Source organism: Abrus precatorius, unplaced genomic scaffold (genome assembly GCF_003935025.1).
Source record: "Abrus precatorius isolate BTA unplaced genomic scaffold, Abrus_2018 Scaffold11, whole genome shotgun sequence".
In the NCBI taxonomy this organism is placed as follows: domain Eukaryota; kingdom Viridiplantae; phylum Streptophyta; class Magnoliopsida; order Fabales; family Fabaceae; genus Abrus; species Abrus precatorius.
Window position 1 is genome coordinate 12,135,205 of NW_020874303.1, and position 6,485 is coordinate 12,141,689.

Consider the following 6,485-nt stretch of genomic DNA (forward strand, 5'->3'; position numbering starts at 1 on the left):
GGACTCAAAGGAAGGCTTTCTCACCATCTTCTCCCCTTTTGGCACTTTCTGGCGCTTTTGGACCCAAGTTCCAGTTTTGGTCTCTTTTGGTCCCTTTTGCTTACCGGCAAAGGAAGACGTGCGAAACTCGTCTCAGGCCACTGAAACTCCTTGAATATCACTCCTAGGACTCAAAGGAAGGCTTTCTCCCCACTTCTCCCCTTTTGGCACTTTCTGGCGCTTTTGGACGCAAGTTCCAGTTTTGGTCTCTTTTGGTCCCTTTTGCTTACCGGCAAAGGAAGACGTGCAAACTCGTCTCAGGCCACTGAAACTCCTTGAATATCACTCCTAGGACTCAAAGGAAGGCTTTCTCCCCACCTTCTCCCCTTTTGGCACTTTCTGGCGCTTTTGGACCCAAGTTCCAGTTTTGGTCTCTTTTGGTCCCTTTTGCTTACCGGCAAGGAAGACATGCGAAACTCGTCTCAGGCCACTGAAACTCCTTGAATATCACTCCTAGGACTCAAAGGAAGGCTTTCTCACCACCTTCTCCCCTTTTGGCACTTTCTGGCGCTTTTGGACCCAAGTTCCAGTTTTGGTCTCTTTTGGTCCCTTTTGCTTACCGGCAAAGGAAGACGTGCGAAACTCGTCTCAGGCCACTGAAACTCCTTGAATATCACTCCTAGGACTCAAAGGAAGGCTTTCTCACCACCTTCTCCCCTTTTGGCACTTTCTGGCGCTTTTGGACCCAAGTTCCAGTTTTGGTCTCTTTTGGTCCCTTTTTGCTTACCGGCAAAGGAAGACGTGCGAAACTCGTCTCAGGCCACTGAAACTCCTTGAATATCACTCCTAGGACTCAAAGGAAGGCTTTCTCCCACCTTCTCCCCTTTTGGCACTTTCTGGCGCTTTTGGACCCAAGTTCCAGTTTTGGTCTCTTTTGGTCCCTTTTGCTTACCGGCAAAGGAAGACGTGCGAAACTCGTCTCAGGCCACTGAAACTCCTTGAATATCACTCCTAGGACTCAAAGGAAGGCTTTCTCCCCACCTTCTCCCCTTTTGGCACTTTCTGGCGCTTTTGGACCCAAGTTCCAGTTTTGGTCTCTTTTGGTCCCTTTTGCTTACCGGCAAAGGAAACATGCGAAACTCGTCTCAGGCCACTGAAACTCCTTGAATATCACTCCTAGGACTCAAAGAAGGCTTTCTCCCAGCTTCTCCCCTTTTGGCACTTTCTGGCGCTTTTGGACCAAGTTCCAGTTTTGGTCTCTTTTGGTCCCTTTTGCTTACCGGCAAGGAAGACGTGCGAAACTCGTCTCAGGCCACTGAAACTCCTTGAATATCACTCCTAGGACTCAAAGGAAGGCTTTCTCACCACTTCTCCCCTTTTGGCACTTTCTGGCGCTTTTGGACCCAAGTTCCAGTTTTGGTCTCTTTTGGTCCCTTTTGCTTACCGGCAAAGGAAGACGTGCAAACTCGTCTCAGGCCACTGAAACTCCTTGAATATCACTCCTAGGACTCAAAGGAAGGCTTTCTCCCACTTCTCCCCTTTTGGCACTTTCTGGCGCTTTTGGACCCAAGTTCCAGTTTTGGTCTCTTTTGGTCCCTTTTTGCTTACCGGCAATGGAAGACATGCGAAACTCGTCTCAGGCCACTGAAACTCCTTGAATATCACTCCTAGGACTCAAAGGAAGGCTTTCTCCCACTTCTCCCCTTTTGGCACTTTCTGGCGCTTTTGGACCCAAGTTCCAGTTTTGGTCTCTTTTGGTCCCTTTTGCTTACCGGCAAAGGAAGACATGCGAAACTCGTCTCAGGCCACTGAAACTCCTTGAATATCACTCCTAGGACTCAAAGGAAGGCTTTCTCCCAGCTTCTCCCCTTTTGGCACTTTCTGGCGCTTTTGGACGCAAGTTCCAGTTTTGGTCTCTTTTGGTCCCTTTTGCTTACCGGCAAGGAAGACGTGCGAAACTCGTCTCAGGCCACTGAAACTCCTTGAATATCACTCCTAGGACTCAAAGGAAGGCTTTCTCACCACTTCTCCCCTTTTGGCACTTTCTGGCGCTTTTGGACCCAAGTTCCAGTTTTGGTCTCTTTTGGTCCCTTTTGCTTACCGGCAAAGGAAGACGTGCGAAACTCGTCTCAGGCCACTGAAACTCCTTGAATATCACTCCTAGGACTCAAAGGAAGGCTTTCTCCCACTTCTCCCCTTTTGGCACTTTCTGGCGCTTTTGGACCCAAGTTCCAGTTTTGGTCTCTTTTGGTCCCTTTTGCTTACCGGCAAGGAAGACGTGCGAAACTCGTCTCAGGCCACTGAAACTCCTTGAATATCACTCCTAGGACTCAAAGGAAGGCTTTCTCCCACTTCTCCCCTTTTGGCACTTTCTGGCGCTTTTGGACCCAAGTTCCAGTTTTGGTCTCTTTTGGTCCCTTTTTGCTTACCGGCAAAGGAAGACGTGCGAAACTCGTCTCAGGCCACTGAAACTCCTTGAATATCACTCCTAGGACTCAAAGGAAGGCTTTCTCCCACTTCTCCCCTTTTGGCACTTTCTGCGCTTTTGGACCAAGTTCCAGTTTTGGTCTCTTTTGGTCCCTTTTGCTTACCGGCAAGGAAGACGTGCGAAACTCGTCTCAGGCCACTGAAACTCCTTGAATATCACTCCTAGGACTCAAAGGAAGGCTTTCTCACCACTTCTCCCCTTTTGGCACTTTCTGGCGCTTTTGGACCCAAGTTCCAGTTTTGGTCTCTTTTGGTCCCTTTTGCTTACCGGCAAAGGAAGACGTGCGAAACTCGTCTCAGGCCACTGAAACTCCTTGAATATCACTCCTAGGACTCAAAGGAAGGCTTTCTCCCCACTTCTCCCCTTTTGGCACTTTCTGGCGCTTTTGGACCCAAGTTCCAGTTTTGGTCTCTTTTGGTCCCTTTTGCTTACCGGCAATGGAAGACGTGCGAAACTCGTCTCAGGCCACTGAAACTCCTTGAATATCACTCCTAGGACTCAAAGGAAGGCTTTCTCACCACTTCTCCCCTTTGGCACTTTCTGGCGCTTTTGGACCCAAGTTCCAGTTTTGGTCTCTTTTGGTCCCTTTTGCTTACCGGCAAAGGAAGACGTGCAAACTCGTCTCAGGCCACTGAAACTCCTTGAATATCACTCCTAGGACTCAAAGGAAGGCTTTCTCCCCACTTCTCCCCTTTTGGCACTTTCTGGCGCTTTTGGACCCAAGTTCCAGTTTTGGTCTCTTTTGGTCCCTTTTGCTTACCGGCAAAGGAAGACGTGCGAAACTCGTCTCAGGCCACTGAAACTCCTTGAATATCACTCCTAGGACTCAAAGGAAGGCTTTCTCACCACCTTCTCCCCTTTTGGCACTTTCTGGCGCTTTTGGACCCAAGTTCCAGTTTTGGTCTCTTTTGGTCCCTTTTGCTTACCGGCAAAGGAAGACTGCGAAACTCGTCTCAGGCCACTGAAACTCCTTGAATATCACTCCTAGGACTCAAAGGAAGGCTTTCTCCCACTTCTCCCCTTTTGGCACTTTCTGGCGCTTTTGGACCCAAGTTCCAGTTTTGGTCTCTTTTGGTCCCTTTTGCTTACCGGCAAGGAAGACGTGCGAAACTCGTCTCAGGCCACTGAAACTCCTTGAATATCACTCCTAGGACTCAAAGGAAGGCTTTCTCACCACCTTCTCCCCTTTTGGCACTTTCTGGCGCTTTTGGACCCAAGTTCCAGTTTTGGTCTCTTTTGGTCCCTTTTGCTTACCGGCAAAGGAAGACGTGCGAAACTCGTCTCAGGCCACTGAAACTCCTTGAATATCACTCCTAGGACTCAAAGGAAGGCTTTCTCCCCACCTTCTCCCCTTTTGGCACTTTCTGGCGCTTTTGGACCCAAGTTCCAGTTTTGGTCTCTTTTGGTCCCTTTTGCTTACCGGCAATGGAAGACATGCGAAACTCGTCTCAGGCCACTGAAACTCCTTGAATATCACTCCTAGGACTCAAAGGAAGGCTTTCTCCCACCTTCTCCCCTTTTGGCACTTTCTGGCGCTTTTGGACCCAAGTTCCAGTTTTGGTCTCTTTTGGTCCCTTTTGCTTACCGGCAAAGGAAGACATGCGAAACTCGTCTCAGGCCACTGAAACTCCTTGAATATCACTCCTAGGACTCAAAGGAAGGCTTTCTCACCACTTCTCCCCTTTTGGCACTTTCTGGCGCTTTTGGACGCAAGTTCCAGTTTTGGTCTCTTTTGGTCCCCTTTTGCTTACCGGCAAGGAAGACGTGCGAAACTCGTCTCAGGCCACTGAAACTCCTTGAATATCACTCCTAGGACTCAAAGGAAGGCTTTCTCACCACTTCTCCCCTTTTGGCACTTTCTGGCGCTTTTGGACCCAAGTTCCAGTTTTGGTCTCTTTTGGTCCCTTTTGCTTACCGGCAAGGAAGACGTGCGAAACTCGTCTCAGGCCACTGAAACTCCTTGAATATCACTCCTAGGACTCAAAGGAAGGCTTTCTCACCACCTTCTCCCCTTTTGGCACTTTCTGGCGCTTTTGGACCCAAGTTCCAGTTTTGGTCTCTTTTGGTCCCTTTTTGCTTACCGGCAAAGGAAGACGTGCGAAACTCGTCTCAGGCCACTGAAACTCCTTGAATATCACTCCTAGGACTCAAAGGAAGGCTTTCTCCCACCTTCTCCCCTTTTGGCACTTTCTGGCGCTTTTGGACCAAGTTCCAGTTTTGGTCTCTTTTGGTCCCTTTTGCTTACCGGCAAAGGAAGACGTGCGAAACTCGTCTCAGGCCACTGAAACTCCTTGAATATCACTCCTAGGACTCAAAGGAAGGCTTTCTCCCCACTTCTCCCCTTTTGGCACTTTCTGGCGCTTTTGGACCAAGTTCCAGTTTTGGTCTCTTTTGGTCCCTTTTGCTTACCGGCAAGGAAGACGTGCGAAACTCGTCTCAGGCCACTGAAACTCCTTGAATATCACTCCTAGGACTCAAAGGAAGGCTTTCTCCCACTTCTCCCCTTTTGGCACTTTCTGGCGCTTTTGGACCCAAGTTCCAGTTTTGGTCTCTTTTGGTCCCTTTTGCTTACCGGCAAGGAAGACGTGCGAAACTCGTCTCAGGCCACTGAAACTCCTTGAATATCACTCCTAGGACTCAAAGGAAGGCTTTCTCCCACTTCTCCCCTTTTGGCACTTTCTGGCGCTTTTGGACCCAAGTTCCAGTTTTGGTCTCTTTTGGTCCCCTTTTGCTTACCGGCAAGGAAGACGTGCGAAACTCGTCTCAGGCCACTGAAACTCCTTGAATATCACTCCTAGGACTCAAAGGAAGGCATTCTCACCACCTTCTCCCCTTTTGGCACTTTCTGGCGCTTTTGGACCCAAGTTCCAGTTTTGGTCTCTTTTGGTCCCCTTTTGCTTACCGGCAAAGGAAGACGTGCGAAACTCGTCTCAGGCCACTGAAACTCCTTGAATATCACTCCTAGGACTCAAAGGAAGGCTTTCTCACCACCTTCTCCCCTTTTGGCACTTTCTGGCGCTTTTGGACCCAAGTTCCAGTTTTGGTCTCTTTTGGTCCCTTTTTGCTTACCGGCAAAGGAAGACGTGCGAAACTCGTCTCAGGCCACTGAAACTCCTTGAATATCATCCTAGGACTCAAAGGAAGGCTTTCTCCCACCTTCTCCCCTTTTGGCACTTTCTGGCGCTTTTGGACCCAAGTTCAGTTTTGGTCTCTTTTGGTCCCTTTTGCTTACCGGCAAAGGAAACTGCGAAACTCGTCTCAGCCACTAAACTCCTTGAATATCACTCCTAGGACTCAAAGAAGGCTTTCTCCCACTTCTCCCCTTTTGGCACTTTCTGGCGCTTTTGACCAAGTTCCAGTTTTGGTCTCTTTTGTCCCTTTTGCTTACCGGCAAGGAAGACGTGCGAAACTCGTCTCAGGCCACTGAAACTCCTTGAATATCACTCCTAGGACTCAAAGGAAGGCTTTCTCACCACTTCTCCCCTTTTGGCACTTTCTGCGCTTTTGGACCCAAGTTCCAGTTTTGGTCTCTTTTGGTCCCCTTTTGCTTACCGGCAAAGGAAGACGTGCATAACTCGTCTCAGGCCACTGAAACTCCTTGAATATCACTCCTAGGACTCAAAGGAAGGCTTTCTCCCCAGCTTCTCCCCTTTTGGCACTTTCTGCGCTTTTGGACGCAAGTTCCAGTTTTGGTCTCTTTTGGTCCCTTTTGCTTACCGGCAAAGGAAGACGTGCAAACTCGTCTCAGGCCACTGAAACTCCTTGAATATCACTCCTAGGACTCAAAGGAAGGCTTTCTCCCCACCTTCTCCCCTTTTGGCACTTTCTGGCGCTTTTGGACCCAAGTTCCAGTTTTGGTCTCTTTTGGTCCCTTTTTGCTTACCGGCAATGGAAGACATGCGAAACTCGTCTCAGGCCACTGAAACTCCTTGAATATCATTCCTAGGACTCAAAGGAAGGCTTTCTCCCCACCTTCTCCCCTTTTGGCACTTTCTGGCGCTTTTAGACCCATGTTCTA